Here is a 17,988-nt window from a genome sequence, read left to right on the forward strand (position 1 = left end):
ATCTGTAATATGAGCTCTGTAATGGACGGAGTACGCGAACAAAGTCAAAGACACGGTAACTCATAATGACTTTGTACAAGGTCAACAATAGCGTGTCGAGTTGGTCGTTTTAAAAGACTAGGTCCAGAAAGGTAATAAAATAATTAGTAAATTAGCTGCGATTGTAAATAATTCGTTCAACGTGCATAAGATTGATAAATCCGCTAAATTAATCCAAAATGAACGTTGAATGGGTCTATATGAACACAAACACGGCTGGATTATTGGAAGATGAATTGTACGACGTGTGGTCTCTACAACAGAGAAACTACAAAATAGCGACACCTGACGGTGCCATGTGGATCTAATTAGCAATAGTTATTGCCCTTTGTATATTGATATCGACAGGGAAAGACGATTTTTCGTCTTTTGATACGGATTGATTCCCGAGGCAGCAGACTAATATTCTTAATGTAGTGTGATTGTGGAACGTATTCGAAAGAAAAACGTCAATCGTATGTCATTACCTACTGACCCCGCCCCACTCAATCCCCGACTTATCTTCCCACACCTGACTGATATCTACAAATTGCCTATGCATATGCATTCTAGGTAGCTAGGGATTACTGTCGTGTAATAAAGTATGTTTGGCACTGATAGCATGTTGTATATGAGTTTAAGCCGGAAGATAAATATCATTGAACATTTGGCATGAACGAACACGACGTTTCTCCGTGATATTATCTCTGTCAAAGAAGGAAGCGAGTGTAAAACAACCTAGTTAGCGGCTGTCATCAAATACAGTCTTCCCGACATCTTCACAGTGACTACAGATATATTGAATTCATATTTTTGCGGTAAGTGAATATTAATGTTTTTTCATGGCTCAGCCATTCTAGTCAATTGTCCATTATATTCATTATCCGGGTAACTGTTTCAAAGTTAGGTCGATTCGAGTGTTCTTGTTTGTAAAACGAAGACAAGCTCACTATTGCTTCATGTAATTCAAAAGTAAATTATAATGTAACAGTATCTTCCACCGATCGATGTTACAAGTATCAATGTTCAACTAAAGATAGCTGGTTCATGCAACTTTATTTTTAGACGCAATCGTCAAAATATAAATGAAATATTTTCTTATCTGAAACTAGAAAATGACAGTTTAGATGCATGACGACTGTATTGATAACCACGTCTCCTAAACGATATCTAATAACATAAAAAGTTTGTCTGAAATATTATATTCAAGTGGAGATTGATGGATACTCATTTATGTTGAGGGTTATCTACAGAACGGACACTTGTTTACTTAATCAGTCTAATGAAGAAACGAAACACACAATACCAACATAGATTTTTAATGAAATCTAACCCATAGAATTGTATGTCTTTTTTATAATTAAAATGTACATATACAAAAATTAATTATGAATCAATTGTTTTTGTTCATATTATAATTTTACACTCTGGTATGCTTCATTATTTACTTCATTTTCTTTTAATTTTGTCATTTGAGCTATGATCATATATTACTAATATGAAATGCCGTAAATCCCCATGCGCATCCCATGATAATGGATGGACAGGACACACGACATCAGCAATAAGGATCGAGTGGGTCCCTCAACCCCCTTTCGACTGTTCCATTCAGAAATGATAATGCCCGTTCTCACAACCCGGATAGGTTGTAAAACAGAATCTTAATGTAGAAAATTAAGAAACAATCTTGAGAAGAAACCATACCCTCCGTTATCTCTCTCTCTCTCTCTCTCTCTCTCTCTCTCTCTCTCTCTCTCTGAAATAAAGTCCACAATAGATAATATATAAGACATATCATCTTCACATGTTAGTTTGGAACATCTGGGTGTTTGCAGATTGACTCAGTTGATTAAATATTTTCGGGATGAAATCAATGTATATTCGATTCAGTTTTAATGATTTAATTATACCTTCCCTACTACTCAAGAAAGGATCGGGCCTAAAACTCTTTCCAAATATAGTGACACATTCGCCAGTATAATTAATAGGCATGGTATGACAACTTACATGATTTTCCTCAAATGAACGTCTTATGAACTTGCTGCATTACATATTTCCGAGAAACAGAGAAAAAAGATAATTTTATAGTTTATTTTATAGTTCTCATCTAAATATTTGTATCTCATGAGCAAATATGTGATGTTTTAATAACCTGTTTCGAGTTTAAAACTGGGCAGGACACCTTAGTTTATAATTTTTAATTATATCTTTTTCTCCAAAATTGAAATATTTTTGTTGGAAAGGTATTCGGATGAATAATGAGGATCGTGTGCTTATTCTCATAAATGTCTTTTCATCATACATGTTGTGTATCATTAATGTGCATAGAATAATTGAACTGGATAAGAAAAGTTATTTTATGTTTTCAGTGTATCTCTATCTAATCTCTATGACAACATATTCAGTATAAGAAAATAAAAAGCGACAGATTATGTTTGATGATATGACATATGCGTGCATATGTGTAAACAGATCTTTTAATTTCTTTGCTGTAACTTTCAAAAAATTATTGTCAGTGTAAAGCAGTGGTATGTCGATGTTAGATGATGAGCATGTATGCAGAATGTATGCAGAATGTTTTCGATATCAGAATCATTATTTTCTTTACATATTTTAGCAATCAGAAACAATATCGCTTTCTTCCCAAGAACTCTTTTACCTAAATTATTAAATATATTTAACACTTTTGACAAACTAATTCAATTATAATATTCAAAATATATTTGGTTGTTTTGTTGGTTTAACGGCACTGTAGACGCAATTATTGATTTGTCTTGTCTCGGAAATTGGAGTCAAATGCCTTTTCTAGATACACAGACGGAATAAACTGGTGCTCCCCTGGGGTCGGTATCATGTCCGTGATATATATACATATATATATATATATATATATATATATATATATATATATATATATATATATTTTCAAGCAAGGAAAATACAATTAAATTATATCCAGTAGATCAAATAGAGATATATAATGCTTTTCGAAAAATAAGCATTCATTTCTTACAATAAATGTAGTTAACTGTAGACTCTGACTAAATAATCGATAAATGAAGAATCTAGTTGGCACGAATAGGGAATTTAGTCATAGTTTTATTGACATCACTTGCAATGTCCGATAAATTTCTCAACAAAACCAGGATCTCTTTTTCATTCGACTTGACTAACATATAACTTTGAAGTTCATTTCCAGCATCATAATGCTTTTCTTAACTGATGTTTTTTAAACACACCATATGTTTTAGATTACGTTAGTAACGACAACCGTTTATTCACTTTCTACTCGCTCGTATTGTCCTCGATTTTGTATAATTTCCTCTTTTAAGAAATTTTTGTCTCTTAATTCGATAGCATAGTGTCGTTTCTTGGTTTATTTCGAAAATTAAACACTCTTAACTTACTTCTCCTCTTCATCTGATTACTTGTTGCTATAAACGCATTTGAAAATATGGTACATTGTGATCCTCCTGTCATTGAAACTCGCAACCTTCGTATAAGGTGTTGAGAATTAGAACCACTTAATCATTAGCGTATAGAGGATGCGCTGCAAATCTTTTATTTTGCTTTGTATTTCAATTAAAGTCAATGCTTTTTCCAGGTTGAAAGTACGTTGATACACATTTTGGAAGCCTATATTTATGCTCGCTAATCTTGGGTATTAATCATTTGCATAAATATGTATCGACGTTATCAACGAGAGTTAATTCCTGTTTCCATCTGAGATGAAAAACGACATTATATTAGAAATACCTCGTGCACTATGTAGCCCATGCAGTAGGTAATCTTTGTCGATCTTAGTTATTCAATTAGGTGTCAATCTTCATTCGAGATACCTGTATCACTAAGTATTTTATGGAACAGGTAAGCTTTGTCAATGTTATTGACTAGAGCCTTCCGCGCGCCTCTTCCAATATCTAAAATGCTCAGTCGAAAGCGTGTATTAATCTTCATACTACGTAAGCGAAATATTTCATTTATACCTTTCTCACCATCATAATGTTGTGAACTAGATTCTCTATCTACACCCATTCTCAAGAAAGGGTTCGGTATATTTTCCTTTCCAGCAAAATGTTTCCGCCTTTAACAATTAAGCATATTACATTAATTTGTAGCTAGTAATGATTTGCGTTTATTTTGAGTAAATAAATATGTCAATTATATGTGCCAATTTAAAAGTGTTGCTTTTTCTTTTCGAAATCGCTGAGCATCAGATTTAGATTTAGTATATTTTATACTCTTACATATGCGTCCGCTGCACAGAAAGTCATTGTTCAAGAGTCGTTAATGTCTTCTCTCCTTTTCCTTTCTGCTGCAACTGATAGTTCTACATGTTGTTTTGTCTATGGTATAAATTTTATTTAGTTTTGAAACAATGTGTTCGAATTTTGACTCGGCATATTTGATTCATTGCTGGAATAGTATATCGAGAGGTTTTTGTAAATACACGTTTCGTCCTGTACTTTGCACATACTACTGATGATACAGATATGTACCGTATACTGCCCAGTGGTAACACGGGTTGTATCGTTGCATACGTAGTTAGCACCACCTGCTTGTATGCACATACAATATGCAACCCGTGTTTGTAGACTTGTCACATCCTCTGACAACCCTTTGGATGCGCATACAATATGCAACCCTCTTTTTTTAAACGCTTGTCAAATTCTCTGTTAAATTTGAACTCATTATCTTAATAAGAGTTATCCCTTGCACTGAAGAATGTGAAGCATTCAAGTCTTAAGCAGCGAATATTTCAAACTTCAGCTCTATGGACCATGCAGGCATGTGCAACACATTTGATACATATTGGTAAGATTACGCAGTATATTTGCATCATACGAGATTCGAACCTTACCATTCACTTATACATCTAAAGAGACAAACATTTACTATTTCATAGTAAGAAAAAGCAACAGGAAGTGTTAGGAATAATACACAATGGGTCATATTTTGGAAGAATTTAAAAATCTATTTTTTTTATTTACTACCAAACACACACACACACACACACACACACACACACACACACACACACACACACATCATAATACTAGGCTGTCATTGAGAAATTTGCCTAGATCTGGGCCGGGTTTAACATAATGTCTTGGTCTGCAATGGAATGGTCGCCACGGTCCTGCCCGATTAATTTTTTAGAGTGAGCCATCATATGTACCTAACTCAGCAACAAGGATCGAGTTGGTGCCTCCGAACACTTGTGAGTGGTTCAATCAGAAACGGTACCTGCCATTTTACAATAGTTTTATTGAAACATGAATCAATTTTTTCTGTCTCTTTGTCTTTCTTTCTCCCTCTCTTTGTCTATATACATTCAAACTTGTGTTAAATTATGAATGTATAATCTGCAATAGGTTAACTATAAGATCTATCATTTTTCCAAGTTTTTTCTTGTTTTTCTGTGATCTTGTCAATTATGTGATTTGATTAGATAATTTTTGGAAAGAAATCAGAGAACATAAAAATTAAAAAAATGGGAAGATTTATTTCCTTCAAAGAGTGCAGATTCCAAAATTTACATTATGTCACCGCTATTATGTCAAATAGCGGTGCAAGGTAACTGAAATGAATATTGCGTCAGACTGTACGCAAGCAATAATTATGTTAGATATTTACGATAGCTACTAATAATTGTTACTATATAAAGTTTTAGTCTGCAAATGTAACACAGGAAAAATAAATTTAGTCATTTTGCATACGGGGTAGGATAAGGTAGAAAGTTGATATTCGTGATAGAAGTGACACTTGTGTCAGTTGGAGAACAAAATTATCTATATGAATAAATGTTTTGATATCAACACCGGCATACATAAATATGTGTCAAATAAATGTCGTTTGACACGTTTCGTTATTATTATTTTTGTATGTAACTTAGAAATGAAACTAATATGTAAGCCTCGTTTTAATAAATTCGAGATATGTGCTTGATATCGTGCATCACATCTCAAGCACGTAATTGCCAAAGATCGACATCTGGTGCCTCACCAACTTTAAGCTGAAGACACTCAAAGATACATATATATAACAACGCAGCTGAAGTTGAGGTTATATTCCCAGTAATAAGTATCAGCAATTCAATTTACAAAGTCAGCACGAAACCTAAATATTACTATAGAATGTGAGTCATCATCAGAAATAACTCGAAGGGAAACGCACCAGCTCCTTTCACAATTTTCATTCGGTTTGTACTGATAAAACACTGCTGTGTTCATGGTAGTACAAACCTGGACACTAATAATTCATTTACAGCTGATTTACCTCCGTGTCTATTAATAAAACTGAAACAAAAATCAAAACAGTGCTGCTCAGATCATCCATAGAGTAGGAAGAACTGAGCACACCTTCCACTGCTCTGTATCCTTCATTGGCTACCCATTTAACCCATATTCAAGCACAAACTATGTTTCTATACTACATTCCTTTGACGGGCTCTAGTCCAAAATACCTCGCTTATCCCACACAAGTGTAATCCTGATGACAAAATTTGATCTTATCTTCTGAAACCAGCAATCTCTTAGAACTGTTAAAACGACGTTATACAGGCAACATTATTTTGCTCACCAAAGCCCAGCTACGTGGAACGAATTGCCGATAGATCGTTGACAGAAGAACACTGCAATCTCATTTAACAGTTCTTTTAAAACTCGCATAATTCGACCGCAAGAACGGACTTAAAGACTTCATAATTTTTGTTTCCTTAATTATTGTCAGCAAGTTTTTGTTTTGTGTTTTCAAAGTGTTTGTCATTGTAATCTTGTGAAAACTGTTATGAAATGAAAATTGAAGAGGATGTTATAATGTTGTGCGTTGAGTCGAAAATAATCCTGCAAAAGTCCTAAAGAATTATCATTCCTGGATGAATTTCCGGTCATGAATGTGCTGAAGTTAAATTGCCCTTTAATGTGCTGACGTGGCAACATTATTTGCAAATCACGATGTAATTGTCGTTGACGCCTTAGAGTAAATACAGAATTATCCCAAAATAATGTGTAATGTTGTATAGGATAAGGTAGAAAGTTGATATAAGCAATATTTAATTTCTATAAACGACTTAAAAATAAAACGAGCTAGGATTAAATCTAAAAACAAAAATACATAAGTATGCAATCTGAAAACAGAAAGAATAAAAACAGGAATATGAATAATTAGTAATTTGTCTCCTCATAAACATATCCACTGCATTATTACAAATATATTTCGCAATAATTCATATTTGATCAATACTTTCCAAACTGACCTATGTCGGAATACGCAATTATACCAATGGAATATTACTAACACCTGTAAAGCATTACATCCTACAGTTATTAAAAAAGACTGCAATACAGATATATTAAACGCATACATTATAATTAAGATATTGGTACGGATATTGAACTTTAATCATATCTGAACTGCTTTCACACGCGAAAGCATTTCTAAATAACTCTGGGACACCTGGGCGGTCGAAATATACTATAGCAGCAGAGAGGGTGAACAGACCACTTAAGGGAGTGGTCACCCTTGTGTTTTACCAAAAAAAAATAGTGACCACTCATAGAGGTCAATTACCACGTCTACGATTATTGTTTGTCCCAAACAGAATTGTAGACGCCCCCCCCCCCTCTGCTGCTCCTCTTCTGCTGATATTAATTAAATTATTATGTTATAATAAAATGATACATCCAGAATCTCATACTGCAAGAACAGCTCGAGAACGATTAGAAGCAATTAAAAAATTTCTTCCTGTCAGAGACTCATTCAGAAAAAATCTGCAAGCGCAGCAAGAAGCACAAGTTGAGTATGAAGAAGAAACTAAAAATCTATTTAAACCCGTCACTGCAGCTACTGAGAAAGTTACAACTGTCATCAAAGAAGATCTTCTTCCGGTATCAGAAAAAATAGCGAGAAGAACTAAACAGGCAAAGAAGATTTTACGAGACCTTCCAACTGACATAGCTGCAGCTCAACCTCCACCTGTTGGTGAGGAAATACTTGAAAATATCGGAGAACTTCGTACTGAAGTCGCCGATGTGACAAAAAAACTTGCATCTAAATCCAAATCAGCAGGAGAAAGCTTAAAATTAATTGCAAGATTTAACGAAGGAGTTGTTGATATTATTAGAAATACTGAAAGAGAGGAATTACCTGAGATGATATTAGATAATATATCTGATAAATCTAATTTTTTAAAACCTTTTTATGGAAAAACAAGTGATGATGATTTCATTAAATGGATATATCGCGTATATTACAATAAAAAAAAAAGCTAGAGGTCCAGAGTTCAAAAGACTTAATGAAGAAGTAAAAAGACTTTACAGAGGGAGACCGGAACAACCAGAACAGGGAGGGCTCTCCCAGTATCAGCTTCCTCCACCTCTGCAACAAATAGAACAACAGCAATCTTCTTCGCCGCAGCAAAGGTTGAAGTCGGAAATTAAAAGGGCTAAAGAGTCACTTAAATCACCCTCCTTGAAGAAAATTCTTTCACCCTTACGTAAAATTTCTGCACCGGAAATGACATTTACACCGATAGATACACCACCTGGATTTCGAGGAAGTGACTCACCCCCGGTCACCACTGAAGTACTTACTTCGGTAATGCAACCACCAGTATTTAAAACACCTCAAGATGAACCTAAAACAGGATCTGGTTTATGTCCTGATAATATCATCAATGACGTGTCACGGTTAGAAGTTCTCATAGGAGGAAAACGTGCCGGAAATAATTCACCAGAAATAATTAATGAAGCAGCTGATATTTGTCGGCGACTATTTCAAGGTGGTATCATGGATATCGGCGTTTACCGAGAACTTATTGATGAGCTCGTTGATGATTAGTCACCGCGATTAGATAAATGGTAAATAAAATAAGATGATTGTGCATGATAATCATCGTAAACCCGCACAGGTCAGAGCGGTAAACTCACGATTACCAATCTATAGTGTTATTTACGGAGATGGACTTGGTGATGTTATTCAGGGATTATTTACAAGGATAGCTCCAAAAGTAGCACCTGTAGCAAAACAATTATCGATGAAGGCTATTGATATTGTTCGTGATAAAGCTCCTGGAGCAATTGTCAATGTTGCTGGTAAGGCGTTCTCGGCGATCAAAGAAAGTCTAGCACGATTATTGCGACGAAAACAACAACCACCGGTGAAACTGGCAAGTACTGAGGTGATGCCTGCAGATGTCAGTAAAATAATAAATCAAGCTGCAAATCAAAAACTAGCAGCGTTAGCAGATCAATGACTCGGTGAATCTGGAAATAATATCTCAAGTTTGATATCCGGAAGTGGAACTTCCCGAAGTGGAACTTTCCGAGGTGGAATTTCCCGAACGCGGTAATCAACGTGTTAGACGAAAAATAATTATAATAAAATGTTCAAGCGTGTATCCGACACAGCATTTGACATGGAAGCACCCGTCCTTAAGGATGAATCGGTACGTGATTATCAATTTTATTCCTATGACGCAAAACAACCAGATCAACGTGGAAGAATTGAACTACAAGTTCATGACACAAGTAGATACTTTTTACCCGCTGATGCCTTTCTTGAGGTAGAAGGTACAATTATAAGAACAAACGATGCTAATTACTTAGATCCAGTAAAAATTGGTTTTGTCAACAACGGGATCATGGCATTATTTAGTGGCGCCACATATATGATTGATGGAAAAAATATTGAATCAATTCAGAATGATGTCGACGTTGCTACAACAATAATAGGATTAGCAAGATATTCTGATGATTATACAAGATCAGCAGGTCCCACAATTATGTTTGTGAAAGATAACTCCGATAACCCTGAAAGTGATCCGCACAATATAAGACGACCAAGAAATGATGCCGATACCGCTGATGCTCCTGTGTGGCCAGTAGTTCATGGTTCTAATGAAAATTTCAACTCGGGATTTGCAGCACGTAGAAATATGTTGCTAGGAGGCAATAGAGGTTTTTCATGTACAATTCCACTATCGCATATTTTTGGATTTTGCAGGAATGTTAAAAAGGTTATTTTTGGAGCTAGACACACGGTTGTTCTTGTAAGAAAGAACGATGATAATGATGCTCTGTGGAGACCCGCTGGTGATGCTGGTAAAGTAATATTATCGAAACTTTCACTGTGGATGCCGGTAATGACTCCAACGATCGCAGAAGAACAAAAACTGATTTTTTTCATGGATGCAGGTGGTAAATCCTTGTTGTCATGGTTAACAACAAGCACGGATAGCATGCAAACTAACGTTAACGGTCAGTTTACATGGCATATAGCATCACAACAGGGTGTTTCTGCACCACGACATATTTTTATTGCTTTTCAGAGAACTAATCGTTTAAACTCACAAACTCACTCTCATATGATATTTGACCAACTAGGTCTCACAAATATTTCCTTACAGATAAACGGACAACAGGAACCAACGGAGAATATACAACTAAATTATGCACAAAATCATATAGGACGTGCATATCATCGTTTGATGTCATTTATGGGACGTGATCAAAATGTTGACACTGGGTTGCAAATATCACAACTAGACTTTAAAAACTTGTACCCGATTTATTATTTTTCATTAGAACATCTTGATCTATCAAAACAATCTGTAGTTGATATACATCTCAAAGCAACATTAAATACCGGTGGTGTTGATTACAGAGCGATCGCGGTCGTACTTAGCGACAAAGCCATGTTACTTGAAGGTGGTAGTGGTCGAATGAGGGTCGTTGAAGCACCAGTGGAAAATCTTTAATTATTCAGAAAAAATATTATTTATATAAAAAATGTCGTATAGTCATGTTAATGTTACTCTGACCTCCGGTCAGGTAAAAAAGCTTCAATCAAAAACCGCCACCAAATGCGGAACTAAAATATCACTAAAACGAGATCATATTAGTGGTGGTCCAAACAAATTATCGCTGACAAATAATCAGATTAAACATTTCAATAAAGCCCTAGAATCAAAAACTGGAGTTCAATTCCATCTCTCCCCGAGCGCCATCAAATACATGGTTAAAACGGGTGGTATATTTCCACTTCTCGCGGCCATTCCGGCATTAATAGCTGCAACTGCTCCAGCCGTAGCAAAAGCAGCCGCGTTAGGTGCTGTTGGAACAGCTGCTGGAATGGCACTAAAGAAAGCAACAGGGCGAGGATACAAAAAAAGGGACGCGGCTTAAGATTGCCAGGATCTCGTTGGGGGAGAGGCCTAAGGCTTCCAGGATCACTTCGTTAGACGTTCCAGCATCAAATTTTGATTTAATTAATGCTGCTAAAAAATTAAAAATATCTGCCTTTAGAGGTGTTTTTATGCGAGATCAGTTACCGAAACAACCAAACAAACTCGAAACAGGTATTATTAATCTTGACGAACGTTCCGGACCCGGTACTCATTGGGTATCATACGCGGTTGATCCACGTGGAATCGTTTATTTTGATTCATACGGGTTAGCTCCACCTGTTGAATTTATCAAGTATGTCGCACCACTTCAAGCAACAACCAGAGGTTCCAAAGTTTGGTATTCAACGCTACCCACACAAACAATGACAGATCCGCCAATATGCGGCCGTGAAGTAATTAATGTACTCGACGCTATATCAAAATCATCCAGGCCGCCACATAAAGTCGTGCACGATTATACAAGCAACCGATATGTTGCGCGTAAAGCATTTTAAACAACGGGTCTTATTATAATGGTTGACATCTACGGAAGATCTTCTACTAGTAAGAAAATAAAATCCGACGTTGATCTGTCGAAGTATGCGACTAAGGATGACCTTGCTGATATCATGAACCTGGCTGGAGTTGACCCAGATGAAGTTGTTATTTTTCAAGATCGATATGGTAAACTAAAAACCAGCAATATCAAATGGAATGATATAGTCCGGCGAGTACTCGGTGCAGTTACGGATAATATTCCCGTGTTTACTGACGGTGGTAGAATCAGAGATTCAAGTATGTCACTTAAAACCATCAGAGATGAAATTGCAAGAAGTGTTGCTAATCGCGTGAGAAACACCGGTGACACAATGACAGGTGAACTTAGCATGAACGGGAACAAAATAGTAGCTGTAACAGCTCCAAAATCTGACAACGACGTCGCAAACAAACTATACGTCGACGACGTGGATGGAAAACTATCCACGCTGCGGGCCGAATATGATGTTCACACGGGCGCGTTTACAAGACTTCGAAGAAATTTTCAGAAAACCGATGATGCCATAAATAAGTTCTTTGGAACTCCTCCAGTCATCGATATAAAACTTTCTGATATCAAAACTGACCTAGACACGATCAAACGAACACAGCTAGACATCATAGCGGGAATTTCTGAGATTATCAATAAAACCAATTTGATTAAAATTCCAGCTGGAATAACTCCCGGGCATATCACAAACATCGTATGCACGGTATCATCGGGATTTGCAACATGGTCAAAACAAAATAATACTATCAAATATACCGCAACAGTCACTGGCGTGTACAGGCTGTCTGTGTTTAGTGCTGCAAAATTTGAAATATATACAACGTTTCCATGGCGTCATTCCACCGACAGGTTTTCCGGGGTTGTATATGTTGTATTAAATAGCGCAAACGAAGAAATATTTATTCTGGAAGCAGCTGATAAGAAATTAACCGCAACATCCTTCTGGTGGTGTTTGGAATTTGTAGCTGAAACACCTCAATTGGTTACTGCATAAAAATATATATGGACGGTGCACAATACAGATACAATCAAGCGCGTGAATGGCAGGCGGCGCTAAAAGATCAAGTTGATCAATATACAGTAAAAGTAAAAAAATATCGACGACGATTGGTTATCGTTGATGTGATTGTTTATTCAGTATCCGCTGTTGTTGCTGGAACCGGTGTCATATTATCAGTGTTGACAACGATGGCACCAGTAGCTGTAACTATTTGTATTTCAGCAGCAACAACTATTGCAGGTGTGCTTAATATCATCACAAAAAAAATATGTACTTGCACGAACGAAAAATTATCCGATTACACAATAAAATTACATACAGCGACGGTAGCATACTCGAAATTATCCTCGTTGTTATCAGCAAGTCTCAGTGATGGAATTATATCTGATTTCGAATTTTCAATGATAACCAAAATATACGACGAAGGTATCGGTATTAAAGATACAAGTATCAATAATGACAGAATTACTCCAGCCGATCGTGACCAACACAACTCCGCCAAAGATAACGATGATCTCGGTAAGTTCAATTAATCCTGAATTTAGTGTTAATTTTCCCACTGCAATTCCAGTAAAAGAAATAGCACTAGCGCAATTACGAGTATATTACAGCTGGCCAAATATCAGATCAAAATCATTTAATGGTACACCAGCAAATAATTCGCTTGTATTTGCTAACAAGAACAAACCCGATGGAACACCTGACTGGGTTGTTGTTGGAATACCAACTGGCAGTTACGAGATTGAAGAGATCAGTGAGGAATTTCAACGTAGAATAAAATCAATAACGGGAAAAGAAGCAAAAATATCAATTAATGTTCATGAACCCACCCTGTCCTCGACGATTGAAATAAACTCGCCTGATTATGCCGTTGATATTTATCAATCCACGATAAGATCCGTACTAGGTTGGCCTGAAATTCCCCAGGTGTATGAAGGACCACCAGAACCGAAAAAGTCTGATTATGTCACGGATAGGCAATCATATCAAGAAATTAATCCATCATACGGGGAAAAACTACATATTTTAACAAGTAAATCAATGTTTAGCCATTTTATCTTTCACGATGATATTGAGGCATGGATTTTTATAAATCAGGGGGAAACAGGACATGTTTTTGGTCTTCATCGAGGTGATATTATTGAATATTTTCAGGAAATCAATCAAGAATGTAAAAAACAACTAGATCAACTAAATCAATATTTTAACGAACATATTTTTGACATATCAGCGTCATCACGTGAAAAAATCATCACGCGTGTGGAAATATTAAATCAGCTTATATCAGATATGGAATATTTTAATAACCGAATAGTTCAAGCGATGGTTAGTTTAAAATCATTTATATATTTTGATGCATATAAATGGTTAGAAAAATATAAATTAACAGAAGCAGATGTACCAAATTTTAAATTTCCCGGGTGTAGTGTAACCGAGTTAAGAAAATCTGTCAATGATGTCATTGATGAGTTTTTTCCTAAAATACATGATGCATGGAGAAAACTAGCACCATATCCAACCGTTCTCAGATATGATAATGATCCACATGGCGGCGGAAGACACGTATCTCCGGGAATCGTTAATATAACACCGACGGTCGCGGTCAATCTGGTTTGTGACGTAATCGATGGCAGCTATCAAATAGATCTCGGAAGATCAAATCAAGCTCAACAAGGATACATCCTGTACACGTTCACACCACAAGTTCCCCCTGGAAGTTTAATCGTGCAAGAACCAACTAATCCTGTGTATTTGCGGTGTCACAATAATATGTTAACACGAATCAATTTTAAGCTCACAGACCACCTTAATCGCTTAATTGACATACGTGAAGAAGAACTTGTAATAAATCTGTATGTAAAGTCGTAAGACTTTTATCGTAGATCTTTATGTAATGGAGGGTTTTTTACACACGAGAATTTCTTAACAGTTAGAAGAACATTTGTAACAGAGATCAGACTCAAATTCGATCAACTTAAAAAAAATAAATAAAAAAATATTTTATTATTACTAGCACAAATTTGTGTTTGGTACAAATTATCGGCCTAGGCGGCTAAAAAAGCTGGTCGATGAAAGTAAAAATTAAAATTTCTATCACAAAAAAAAATAAGATTTATTAATTTTCCTGATTTTTATTATTTTTTTACTGAAATTGTACGAATTACTTGATTTTGACTACCAACTACCCCGTCAGAAACATAAAAATGTACGAATTACTTGATTTTGACCACCAACTACCCCGTCAGAAACATAAAAATGTACGAATTACTTGATTTTGATTACCAACTACCCCGTCAGAAATAAGAAATTCTAACTTTGTCAAATTGTTCCTAATAAATTTTATTTATTAATAATATTATTTTTACTGAAGATTTATTTTCTTTTACTAAAATACAACGAAATTGCTCAATTTTCCTGATTTTGACTACCAACTACCCCGTCAGAAATCAAGTAATTCGTGCATTTTTCTTTGATTTTTGACTACCAACTACCCCGTCAGAATCAAGTAATTCGTGCATTTTTCTTGATTTTAGTAAAAAAAAAAAAAAAATCTTCAGTAAAAATGATATTATTAATAAATAAAATTAATTTATAATAAATAAAATTTATTAGGAACAATTTGACAAAGTTAGAATTTTCTTGATTTTGACTACCAACTACCCCGTCAGGATCAAGTAATTCGTGTATTTTTCTTTTATTTTGTAAAATAAATGTCAATTTTTTCTTATTTCTGACGGGGTAGTTGGTAGTCAAAATCGCGTATTTGTGAAAAAATATGATTTTTCCCTGATTTTTTATTTGTTTTTTTGCCGCACAAATTTGTGTTTGGTACAAATTAATCGGCCTTGCAAAAAAAAATATTTTTTTTTCTGAAAATTTGATCATTTTACACTACACCTGGTCAGCGTTGACAGGGACCCCAGTTACCAAAACTTTCATTATCACCAGTAACGAAGTTACTTTGGATCGTTTCACCAGTAACGAAGTTACTCTGGATCGTTTCACCAGTAACGAAGTTACTCTGGATCGTTTCACCAGTAACGAAGTTACTTTCTGACATAATTTTTCTTAATTGTCTTATACGGGTACTAATCGTTTTCTTTTCCTCGTACTCGTGGGATAATAACGATTTAATTCTTTCTACGGCGGCAGAGAGAGGAACGAACTCCTTCACATGATCATCTTCTACGGTAGCTAGCGACTGAAACATTGCCGCCTGAATCCGTTTCATGAGCTTGTATTCAGATGATAGTGTGTGTGTCCCTTGGGTTTTACGTTCTTGTGAAATCTCAAAGTCAGAAACTATTTTTTCAGGATTAAGTTCATCAGATATATTAATTCCATCTTTTTTCAATTTTTTAATAGCAACAATTACATCATTGATATTTTCATGGTTCATTATATAATATATAAATCTTTAAAATAAAAAAAAATATCCCTAGAACCCCTATCGAGTGTTTAGCGAGTTCGTCGGGATGTTTCAGGGACAGTACAACATATACAATGAATGAAGAGCCCCTATCGAGTGTATTAGCGAGCTCAGATTATGAATGAAGAGCCCCTATCGAGTGTATTAGCGAGCTCAGATTATGCATTGGACGGCACAAACATATAACTTAACTAAGGAAATGGATATATACAATGAAATGGATATATACAATGAATGAAGAGCCCCTATCGAGTGTATTAGCGAGCTCAGATTATGCATTGGACGGCACATTAACTAAGGAAATGGATATATACAATGAAATGGTTATATACAATGAATGAAGAGCCCCTATCGAGTGTATTAGCGAGCTCAGATTATGCATTGGACGGCACAAACATATAACTTAACTAAGGAAATGGATATATACAATGAAATGGATATATACAATGAAATGGTTATATACAATGAATGAAGAGCTCCTATCGAGTGTATTAGCGAGCTCAGATTATGAATGAAGAGCCCCTATCGAGTGTATTAGCGAGCTCAGATTATGCATTGGACGGCACAAACATATAACTTAACTAAGGACAGTACAAACATACACGCTCAGCAAAAATCCCACCCACAATAATTAATCCAGTGGGTGATACGAAAATATGTATCAACCACAAGTCAATATTGTGGTTGAATTTTGCTGAGCGGGGGGGGGGGGGTTTTGCGGTTCCCCCATTATTATAAAAATCGCAATTATGCGCACACCACCGACAAATTGTCAGCCATGGGGGTTCGATCCTGGACCGCGAGCGTCACAGTCCAATACCATACTGATTGAGCTATCAAACCTTGTTACGAACATATATTTCGGAAGTTAATATATAGTTAAGCTATATAGCTAAGGAACCAATATTTACACTAAAACAGCGGTTTCTGAATAATAACAGTTTCTGAATATAAAACAGCGGTTTCTGAATAATAACAGTTTCTGAATATAAAACAGCGGTTTCTGAATAACAACAGTTTCTGAATATAAAACAGCGGTTTTCCTAAGCAGACTGCCAATCAATAATAACAGTGGCATGAACACACCTGCAGATCGATTACCATGACAACGGTTTCTGTTATGTACCTACACAGCTTCCTTGCGGATCAATAACATTATCATGATTTCTCGTAATGTTGTATGACGGGAAATATTTAAAAACCATAAATAATACTTCTACGAGTAATTAATTACGATGTAATTAGTTAAACTGACTAATTACGATCATAAAAAATCAAAAATCTACGAAGAAAACTATATATTACAAAGTAATCTCCCTTTAATATAATCAAAAATTCAGTAGTGTATGGAGGACATACTGTGACATAAATTAAAAAAATTAATTCAATGTGGTGATGATAGTTAATAATGTGGTGATGATAATTATTGATACTGAAAGGTAATTTTCTGTTTATATTTTTTCGAGAAAGCGGTTTTATATATATTTTTTGCCACTTTTTGCACTGAAGACGGATTAATATCAAAATATTTAGCAGCTGAACACATTGAACGAAATATAACTTTTTCGCCCGTTTCTGTGCTTGTGGAAATTACCGCCCTCTTTCCGATTGTTTTACATCTTCCTGTATTACCACATGCAGAGTTCACGCTTCGTGTGACAACTCGAAGGTTGTGCAGGGAGTTGTTCTGAGGATCCCCGTCAATATGATCGACCACTAGACCGTCATTGATCATCCCATTATGACACTCATACACAAATCTATGACAGAAATAATGTTTCTTTCCCCCCTCGTATGCGAAACTTAGATAACCATGATTATTAATA

The 17,988-nt window shown here is 35.5% G+C and overlaps 1 long non-coding RNA gene across 2 annotated transcripts in view; it reads left to right on the forward strand.

Annotated features, from left to right (window-relative positions):
• The first annotated feature begins 647 nt into the window (after window positions 1–647).
• The window catches only part of LOC149783982 (uncharacterized), a 77,194-nt gene continuing 59,853 nt past the window's right edge, over window positions 648–17,988 (forward strand). Inside the window, exon 1 of one of the 2 annotated variants that reach the window (XR_016414091.1) lies at window positions 648–836. This is a non-coding gene — a long non-coding RNA (uncharacterized LOC149783982). The remainder of the gene's footprint in view (window positions 837–17,988) is intronic. The other variant, XR_016414090.1, reaches the window with a different exon arrangement.

The sequence above is a fragment of the Sinohyriopsis cumingii genome, chromosome 14, assembly GCF_028554795.1.
Source record: "Sinohyriopsis cumingii isolate HCF-2022 chromosome 14, ASM2855479v2, whole genome shotgun sequence".
NCBI classification, from domain to species: Eukaryota; Metazoa; Mollusca; class Bivalvia; order Unionida; family Unionidae; genus Sinohyriopsis; species Sinohyriopsis cumingii.